The sequence below is a fragment of the Saccopteryx leptura genome, chromosome 1, assembly GCF_036850995.1.
Source record: "Saccopteryx leptura isolate mSacLep1 chromosome 1, mSacLep1_pri_phased_curated, whole genome shotgun sequence".
In the NCBI taxonomy this organism is placed as follows: domain Eukaryota; kingdom Metazoa; phylum Chordata; class Mammalia; order Chiroptera; family Emballonuridae; genus Saccopteryx; species Saccopteryx leptura.
Window position 1 is genome coordinate 77,646,057 of NC_089503.1, and position 11,206 is coordinate 77,657,262.

Consider the following 11,206-nt stretch of genomic DNA (forward strand, 5'->3'; position numbering starts at 1 on the left):
CCTCCTTTGACTTAAATTAAAAGAAAGTGTTAATATAGAACTGCATGAATGTTAACTACTGGTTATATTATAGAGCTAAAATGCCTGTTAAGATAATTAATTCTCCTTTGGAGAATCTTCATACAAAGTAGTCTAGTAAATTAAAATAAGATTCATTTGATTACTTTGGAATGCTTACAATTTTAATTTTCTATCATAATGTATTTCTTCATTGTATTCAGAAAATAAAAGTCTGGGTAGTCTGGAATTTTACAAACAACTTTTTAATCCTGAAGATTTGAGGTTTTGTGTACTATATAAACAGTTAATAATCTCTAGACCAAAGTCAGTAAACGCAAGCATTTACTCTTCAGGACAGAAGTACTGGAAGTAAGGCATAAGTTTCAATGACCACACTGCATACAGTTTTTGGAATATAAAGTAATTACCTTCTACAATATGCTCCATCAGCAAAGTAGCTTATGTATAAATACAAATATATAAATATTTATATTAATTTAACATCTATATATTATATAAATCTGTATTTTATTGTAATATACATATTTAATGTTAATATATAATATGAATTTATATTCATTTAGTATATAATTTATATATAAATATTTATAATATAAATATGTAATATATACATATGTGGGACAATGTATAATGAGGTTTTCCTGGTGATTTCCAACTATATGCTGATGACATATACAAATTCATATCTGTGTAGTTTTCCTCTCTGCTAGTATTGCACCCATATATTTAGCTGAAACTTCAAAGTTATCAATTCAACAGCCCCAGAGCTGCACTTATCTTCTTTCTCCTCCTAATGCTTTGTCTTAGTTCATGTCAACATCTCCTCATTGAACCAGCAAAAGTCACACATATTTCTATCTTTGTCTCTCATCCTCACATTACACTGAATTACTAAATAATTCCAACTTGATCTCCTAAATATCAATATTTCCCAGAAGATGTGCCTTGGTTCTATTCCTACAACTACTCCCCTGGTTACACCCTCTTTTTTCTGGACCACTCACACAACCCTTAACTTCATTGGTGTCTCCCAGGAATTCATTCTCCAAGCAGTCCCCAACATGGTTTACCTCAAATCCCAGTGTTTTCTTGCTTTAAAACCATTCAATGACTCCATGTCACTTATGCTACAAGGGCAAGCTCCCAGACACAGAAATAAAAAGGTGACCCTGCTTACCTTTCATTGTCATCTCCAATAACATCTTGTGTTGCTTTTTGCAACCCCAAACACTTAAGTATCTTTACTCTTTTATATAGAGCATAGAGTATGTTGAGTTATTTATTTTGTTTTGTTTTTTGAATTTTTCCTAAACTTCTAGGGCCTTTATTCAGAATCCTTTCCTCATCTTAGCCTTCAAGATTTCAAGACTAAGCTCAGATATTACCTTCTTATAAAGCCTTCTCTGATCTCTCAAGATGTATTAAGCTCCTCATCCATGCAATCATTAATACTTTGTACTTATATCCAGTACAAAATATTATCTTGCTACTTTATTATTTTTTATTTTTTTCTACTTCTAGTGAGCTCCATGAAGGCTTAAACTGTGTGTGTGTGTGTGTGTGTGTGTGTGTGTGTGTGTGTGTGTGTGTAATTCCCCAAACCTAATACATTGCCTGGCAGTTAGCTGAATGAATGAGTGAATAAATAAATGAAGATACCCCTTTTTTTTTTTACAGGAACAGAGAGAGAGAGTCAGAGAGAGGCACAGATAGGGACAGACAGGAAAGGAGAGAGATGAGAAGCATCAATTCTTTGTTGCAGCACCCTAGTTGTTCACTGATTGATCTCTCACATGTGCCATGACTAGAGGGGCTACAGCAGAGCGAGTGACCCCCTGCTCAAGCCAGCAACCCTGGGCTCAAGCCAGCAACCTTGGGCTTCAAGCCAGAGACCTTTGGGCTCAAGCTAGGGACCATGGAATCATGTCTATGACCCCATTCTCCAGCCAGTGACCCCATGCTCAAGCCGGATGAGCCCACACTCAAGCCGGCAACCTTGAGGTTTTGAACCTGGGTCCTCCATGTCCCAGTCTAATGCTCCATGCACTGCGCCACTGCCTGGTCAGGCTAAATGAAGATATTCTTGTTCACTTGAACTTCTGTTAAGAAAGAAATCCATTCAATTCTAGCAGGAGTAACTTAGCTAAAGTTCTGTGACCTAGCCTCGCTTCATTCTTTTTGCACTACTCACTTATTTTACCAATTCTCAAAATTAAACTTTTCTCCTCTCATTTCTTTATGATTTTAAACTAATTCCTGAAATTAACAATTGGAAAGGTCTCTATTGTCTCTAGTTCTATAGATCTAAACATGATTGCCACTTAATTTTCTACTGAATGTCTGTGCAATGCAAGAACCTCTCCAACACATATCTGGTGAAACTGTTTAATTTTCTCTCTCTGCTTAGTTATGGGGGGGAAAAAGGACAAAAAACACATTTTTGGCTTCTTGATCTTCCCAATGTAACTTCCAACTTTAAAACACCCTGAGAAATCTCCCATACTGAGCAGAAATAATTATTCTACATTACTTTTAGTATTACATTAATGTATGAGGAGTTGAAACACAACACTGAACAGGATATAGTTCTGCCTTCAAGGGGTTTATAGATTTGTGAAGTAGTAAGACAAGAAACCAGACAACTACATTTCAGTTATGGAAAATGTTATAACTCTCACCATTGTTACTTTTGGGGATGGGATCCCAAGGTCAGGAGCTGAAGTGCAGAGAGCTGCCAGCCTCCCCGGAAGCAGCACCCCTCCGACTCTAATGCTGTGTTCTACACTGTGTCCAGTACAAGGAACGCCCGCCGCAGTCTGGTAGTGACCAAGAAACATGTCTCAGCTCTTCAACCACAGAGCAATACAAGTGAAGTGTTTGTACTGCCTTAACAGGATTGCCTGTTAATGGAGTATTTAGTTATTGGGATAGAACCTTAGGCGATTCAAATGAGAGGCACCTTCTCTAATTTCTCATGTGCCTATTTATAAGTGTGCTACATACATATCAGACCTAGTTTCAACTCAGTCCCTATCTCAGAAAAATAGTTCCCCTCTTTAAGAATCATAAAAGTAGTAACAGCTGAGTTATGCCTCAGAAAAAAGCAAGCTAGCCTTCTTGAGTGTGTTAACTGACTAGCATGGACAGTTAATGAAACTCTGAAGCTGGCGCTTGGAAGCCATTGATGGGGATGAAAAATTTAGTCTAAATGTGTTTGTGTATATACACATTTGATAGACACTTATGGAGAAACTGCTGTGTGTTAGGAAATGTGCTGGGACATTAGGAAGACAATCATGAATAAGACATGACCTCTACCCTCAAACGGATTACCATTTAGAACTTCAAGCAACCTGTAATTATCATAGAATACTTCATGTACACAGATACCATGGGAACCTAGGAGGGACGGTTAACCCAGGCCTGAGTGATCATGGAAAGTTCCTCAGTCAAGACAACTTCTATACTCAACCTTGAAGAAATCACAAAAGGATTTAGGGACCCTACCTTGTATTTGCCTTTGGTTAACGCATAACATACACCGTGCATTCATTTTGTACTGCCGAGGCCCTGGTGATCCTCGTCTGAGATATATGGAGATGTGTTGCAGACACACAAAACAGCTAGATGTTGTTGGCTCATGTGTGTGGCATTGTCTTGCAAAATGAACAGTCTGGCTGATTGAAGTGTTTAAAGTGTAGATAAAGATATGCAAATACTTCGTTCATGGAAGATAGTCTTCTTAAAGACCATAAACCTCTTCTCTAAACTTTGAGACTCAAGTGTTTGTTTCACTCCTGTAAATCTGTATCTATGTGTGCCTGATTGATTGGAGCTGGAACAAAGAATAAAATTACTTATCAATAACTCCACTGTTTGGTTCTGCAATGGAGAGCTGTTGGAATAGAGTACTGCATGTTTTTCCATAGGAGGATTTTAATGTTATGTTTAATTTTTTTATTGGTTTTTATCATAGCTTAAATATCAGACATGCACATTTAAAAATACCTCCCTAAACAGCTTTCATTGTTCCCAACACAAAACCTTTTTTCTATAACTTATTAGTCAATATATTTATGAACATATTCTTTTTGTGACCAACCCTTAAATTGTTGAGACTAAACAATCAAAATTTTTCAAAAAGAGTGAATATTAAAGTGTTTATTTGGGTTACCCCCAAGGGAACAGTGTTGTTGTAAGAGCAGCCTCCATATTTCATTTTAAACATTTAAGAACTTAGACTTTCTTTTCTTGTAATAAAAATATTAAGAAGATGAAGGCTAGAACTGCCAAATTTTAATTTTTTTGATGAGATCCAGGAGAATATGATGTATTTCTCATGCCTGGAAATTTTTCTCTTACAAAAGACAGATAATGATAAAGAAATATTACATTAAGAAACCAGGTGCAATATTGGATTGAAAATTAAACTCATGCATTATTGCCATAATCCCCCTTTGCTAGGGGTGTCAGAGGTATAGCATATGGAAGATGCAACTACATCAGTAAAAGATTAGAAATAAGTGAGCAGATATTCCACAACTATCAGTTTCATCTCTCAAACATATGTCACCTGCATTGACACAACTCCATTTATGAATCAAATATGTGAACAAGGTGGTTGTCTTCAATTTCCAAACCACATTCTGTTCTTTAAATCTTGGAATTATGGCCTCTTAAAAGAAGACTCATGAAAATATTTGCAAGAGCTACATAAATAATGTAAAATAGATTTTATTTTTTAAAATCAGGTCCACTCTATATGACTGAGACAAAGTCTTTGAAAACATATATTAGCATCAGGGCAAGCAGCTGACTATGAAAAATCCCATCTTTGGAAACATACATCCAAAATAGGATTTTACTACATGAAATGAGATTGACAATTTAATTTGAAGTGGATTGAACCAGAAGGAATAGCAGAAGCAATATGCTAAAGTAGAATCGTGATTGGGTTGTATTAGTAGCTTGGGCTATGCACACTACTTACTGTAAACCATTCTGGTCCAGGAAATCAAAAGACTGCAAGTTCTAGTAAATATGCTGCTAACTGCAGCATTTAGGAAAGACACTTCCTAAATATGAAGATATTTGTCCTTTGTGTGTTATAAAGGACAGAACTTGAGGAATGTAACCAAGGATTTCCTGCAAGCACTTGGGAAAAGTCAAACCTTTTCTGGAGGAAAAATAGTGACTTTAGCTACAAATACCCCTGCTTTGAAAGCCTCTACTGAAATGGGTTGGCCCTCTGAGTTGCAAAAATGCAAGTAAACCTCTTGACTTTCATGACATAAGGAGAACTCTGCCTCCTTCATGTCTGATGTCTAAAGCATATGGCTTTCACATTAACCAGTAGCACAGAATAGCTGTATCATGGGTAGTTGTTAGAGAGTGCAATCATAAACTGTCTGTGAGCCAGCACCTGCCACGGGCGGGCTTAAGACATCTGATATTTGAAAAAGACAGTCTAATGGGCATGCCAAATGTCCTTACTCCTGGATTCTCAAAGCTTGCCACATTTTAAGTTAGATCATTAAGAGCAATGTACTTGGACCAAATTATCTCAGTTATCCATAGAAATGCCTTCACTGATTGATGATAGTTTTTTGCCCTGAGCAAAACTGAGGGTCAATAAGAAAATTGTCTCATAAGTATTTGTTGTTTTTGTAAAGCTGTAGCCACACAGTGTCTGCTATACTTGTAAATGTAAGTTTTTAAAGGGTCCATAGAAATTCATCTCATTTGATTCCCAGTAAAGGTTTGTTTCAGTCATAAACGTGCATGCTTTCTTTTGTCTGCAGTGAACATTAGGTAAGGTTTCCTTTTAGATGTCAGGAAACTCTGAGCTAAATTCTATTTCCCTTAAAAATTAACTCACCTACGTTTATGGCACCATTTTTGGTGGGTATTTTTTTTCCTGTTGTTCTGTTTTGGTCTTTTTAGATAGCATGTCTTCTTTACTAGCCATCAACCACTCATTTTTCTTGATGTTTAGGTTGGAAGCTAATTTTAATGTTTCAAATTTTAGAGGCACATAGCTGACAGTAGGAAAGGAATCAAAATTCACTGAATATTACTTTATGCCAAGTAGTTTACATGTATAACTTTAGTGTAATTTAGTAACACCATCTTCTGTTTTAAACATGAGGTTCGGGTATGTCAAATAACATAATCTATGCTGCAAATATAGTAAGAGTCATATATTTGATATTTGAACCCAGATCTTTTTTGGTTTTGTCCAAAGCTCATACTCTTATCTATGATTCTATTATTTATCTTTTAAACATTAATTTTTATTTTATTTTTATATTTTTCTGTACAGACTCATCATGTAATAGAAGGGACTTTTATTATTTCTTAAGGAGAATCCATACAGCCATTGATGATACATAGCCATTTCTCAGTCCTCTTCTCATTCCAGTTAAGAAACTGGAATACATCATGATGAGCAGGATAATGCCACAAGATTACTGATTCATCATCTAGGGTACAAATACACACTTAATTGTTTAACACTTTATTGAAAGCAAAGCAAGATAGAGTGACCTTGTTTTCATGGTGCAAAGCTGAAGCAGGAACCCAGGGAGGGAGACACAGCATAGCTTTCCCTCATGGGGAAATACCCTCCCATAGTCTCCTAAGTCCTGTCTTGTGGGAAGACTAACCCATGTTCTGTCGGTTGCCGTACCCCCTAGGATGGGTGTCCTTCCAGTCGTCCAACTCCTGAGCTTGGTGGAGTGTTTGCTCATCATCCTCTTCCTCTTTTTGTTCCTGATCTTCCTTTTCCTGAACTGCTCTTTTGACCTCTGATTTTGTCTTGGCTATTCCCTGATCTGGTAATCCTCCAAATTTCCAATGCTGATCATACCAGTCATTCACCGTCATAGATGCCAGGCTTGGACAACCAGCTCCAAATACTTTGTCTTGGGCCACCTTCCGAGTGAGAATAAAGGGTTTCATTTGAGGCCTGTCCTGGAGAGATGAGTGAGAAGTCAATGCCTCTTTTAAAGTGTCTTTTTCTCTCAGGAGCTTTATCTCTAGATCAATGCTTTCAATCTCTTCTAAGCTGATACCGATCCATCTTTGGAGGTGGAGGAGGTAATATTCACGAACATGCTCATCATCTGCTTGACCACTTTCCACTGCAGGTTTCAGTACAGCCAATCTACGCTCCACCTCCCTCTTCTGCCTGTATCTCTCTATTTTAGCCTGTCTTTGAGACACCATAGGAATGAAAGTAGGATAATCCATGGAGAAACTAGCAGTATTATTTTCAGCCGAGTTGTTCTTGGTTTGGGGCAACTCAAACTCTGCCACATGATAGTGCTGGCACTGAATTAGGTAGTTTAAAAAGTGTTCTCGGGCCCACTGTAGATGCTGTAGACGCTGACGGGGGCTGACTAGCTTCATGATGAGCGCTCCTTGAAATGCTGATATCATTAGGTATTGTAGGTCAGTGGAAGCAATGTCATCCAAATCTTCATTTTGGCTAAGCAAGTTGAGCTGTGAAAACATTTTAGCAGCCTTCTGAAGGAGGTCTATTCCTTTCAACACCTTCTCTTGGGTACTCTGGGAAGTGGTGGGTTCAACTGCTACTTCCACTTCATCCAGAAGCTGCTTGCTGGTTTTGAACAACTCAGGGAGCCCGGGCAGCAGTGACTCATCTTCTTCGGCTGCTGACATCTTGAGGAAGGGATAAACATTAATTTTTATATTAAACTTATTTGGAACTTGATTATTAAGTCAATTAATTAAGTAAATAACTGTTCATCTTTGCCGTATTATTGTGTGGGTAAAATAAGACATGAATTTTAAAATACTGTGAAAGAATTTTAAAATGGTATACAAATGTATTATTTTATTATCTATTACTCCATTATATTGATTATTGTAAGATTTTAATTAATATATTAAAATCTAATAGTTGTATGTGAGTATGTAATTATAAACCTTGAGTGCTCTACTCTTCATACAAGACCATGATTTTTAATCAACTGGAAAGCTGAAAAGGGCTTTGGTAAAAGCCCCTCAACTGTGAAATATTTTACTGAAGTTCATCAACAAATGACATTATAAATTAAACTTCAGTTCATAAAATTCATATTCTGATAAATCATTCTTCAACCATACATATAACAGCCTCTTGCAAGCCATATGAAACTATGGATTTGGAAATCCTACAGGCAGTGAAATCGGACCTGCAAACAGGTATTTCCAAGATGTATAGAGAAACTGTTCCTTTTCTGTGTCCTGAAGAACAGCCATAGACTATAAAGTGATCTACCATCTCTAAATACAGACAAGAACAGTCCCTTCACTCTTTATCCCAGACTGAATCCTCAGCCAATATTAAAGTGCAACCTCATCATGCTTGATCCTATTTCATTAACATCTCTCTTTCTCATTCCAGCTCTTTATCCTTCCAGAAAATGACTTTTGATATTTCAACTCTTCATACTAATTACATTTTTTCATTTTGTGTGTTAGCCCTATTTCTCTTACCTTGTAAGAAAATATTTGAAAACATACTGCATTAGAAAGTATGAGTATTTTTCTAAGCATGAACTTCAAGTATCGTGCAATGAAAACATCACTAAGATGAAAAATTTCAGTTCTGTTTCATTATTAGGGAGGTATACAAATTAGGATGTACATTGTAGGTCTGGGGGCTACTTAAAGCTTAATTCTTCCAGCAGGACATTTAGCTAACTATAGAAAAACTATTCTTTCTATTTTATTTTTAACTTAATGAGTTGCAATAATATCCTAGCTCAATCCCTGCCCATACTGCATACTGGTGTTTGGGGTGAGTATTTTATTTTACTTTTAATTGTATTTTCAGAGGTCCTTGGCCACTGGCCAAATCAGATACCAGATGATGAGAAATTTCACGGAAGCTCCTCATGCTTTATAAATTGTAAATACAAATAAGATAATACTAACATGTGACCCTTATACCATAGTAGTCAAGACAGGCAGTCACTGACACTCCATTAGAGAAGTGGTAGAAAGAAAAGTTGGGGTTGCAGAGATGAGAAATGCCATCCCTTTCTAAGAAGAGTATATCTGATCTAAAAGACGAATCAGGAGGGAACTGCATACTGAGCAAGTTCAGCACATCTGGGAAACTTCATAGCTTCCTTAAAGCCAATGCAAACACAGAAAAAGTAGAAAAATAAAGAAGCAGGTGAGTGTATTTGTCAATGTGCATACTTGTCAGGAAGCAGAGCCTGAGACAGAGATTAGGATGCAATCTGTTAGGGAGAGAAGAAAGCAGAATGGAGAAGGGCAGAGAACTGAACAAGGATGTGGTGTCATATGAACTCGAGTATTGGCCTGATTCATTGGGGACAGGCAAGATTCAAGAACAAGAGTTAATGAGCTTTTTCTGTAAAGGGCCTGACAGTCTCTTGCAACTACTTAGCCCTGCCATTGTATCATACGAGCAACCGAAGTCAGTATAATGAATGAGTCTGGCTTTGTTCCAATACATTTTTTTTACAAAAAAAGTAAGTGGGACAGATTTAGACTAAGGATCATGGTTTGGTGACTCTAATAAATCACACCACACTGTAGTGTGTCCCACCCCAGAGGCAAGGAGTTGGGCCTGTTTTATTGCATATCAATCTGTCACCTGTGGAGCTAGGGTGGGGCTGTTGCCTACCCTCCAAGACTAGGTGGTTCCCATCAACAAGGAGAGTAGTTCTCAAACTTCACTGTGAACCAGAATCACAAGGGGCTCTACAAAACACCGACTTCTGGGCCTCACTCTTAGAGTGTCTGATTCAGTAGTTCTGAAGTCGAGTCTGAGAATTTGCCTTAGTAACAAGTTTTCAGGTGAAATTAATGCTACTTCTTTGGGAACCTCTTTTTTGCTCACTGAGCTCAGATGATTGATGGGAAAAGGGACCTCTGTGAGCACTTTGCAGCCTATCGACACAGCAGCTAGAGGCCCAATGTACTTGCCTGGTAAAAAGTATTCCAGCAGGGCACCAACAGTGTCCAGTATAATACTTCCACAAGTTTGAAGTATGAAAAGACATATTTATTTTATTTTATTTTTTTTTTAAATTCCATTTTTTTTTTCAGAATTTTTTTTATTTATTCATTTTAGAGGGGAGAGAGAGAGAGAGAGAGAGAGAGAGAGAGAGAGAGAGAGAGAAAGGAGGAGCTGGAAGCATCAACTCCCATATGTGCCTTGACCAGGCAAGCCCAGGATTTCGAACCGGCGACCTCAGCATTTCTAGGTCGACACTTTATCCACTGCGCCACCACAGGCCAGGCCGAAAAGACATATTTAAAAAAAATATATATATACACACACACACACACACACACACACACACACACACACATATGGTCTACCGGAAAGTTCTGTCCGTTTTTGGAATTAAAACAAAATACAAATTTTTCTTACCATCAATAAACTTTATTAAATAATATAATTGCCATTATTTATTATTAATGATTTCTTGCCAGCATGAGGGCAATTTGTATATTCCATTTTTGAAAAATGTTTTATCTTTTGATGCAGTGCTTGTTTGATATCTTCTTCATTTTTGAATTTTTTGCCCTCAAAAAATTTTGTAAGGACAAAAACAAGTGATAGTCGGAGGGTGCTAAGTCCGGGGAATATGGTGGATGTGACAGACATGCTTCTGTAGCATTTCTTCCTTGCTGAAATTCGTAAAAATTACAGTGGTGTAAATGAACTTTATCAGTAGCCATGGGTATACTATCGCTTCACACATAAGACTAACGTGAATCAACTTTGTTTTAGTTCATTTGCTATGTCAGTATGTATACATTAAGTGATAAAAATAGAGAGGCACACACGTGCCAAATAAACGTGCTTACGTGTCGAAACTTGTGATAGAAACAGACAGAACTTTCTGGTAGACCATACACACACACACACACACACACACACACACCTCTGAATAAATGTGTATTAATGCCACATTCTCTTTTTGATGAGGCTGATCATTCTTGAAATACTGTTTGTTGCCTTGCCTATTCTGATCCAACTATTTCTTAACACTGAGTTACAACCTTCTGAATATCTTTACTTATTCATATTTGTTTCTTACTATGTGCACGTTGATGCATCCATCACTACTGGCTAGCATACTAGTCTTTGTTAAATTCTAATCTCCTTGACAGCACAGAACACATTTTCTCCTAA

The 11,206-nt window shown here is 37.1% G+C and overlaps 1 pseudogene; it reads right to left on the minus strand.

Annotated features, from left to right (window-relative positions):
- Positions 1-6,681: 6,681 nt before the first annotated feature.
- LOC136388918 (immunoglobulin-binding protein 1 pseudogene) lies at positions 6,682-7,704 on the minus strand (annotated as a pseudogene).
- Positions 7,705-11,206: the final 3,502 nt, after the last annotated feature.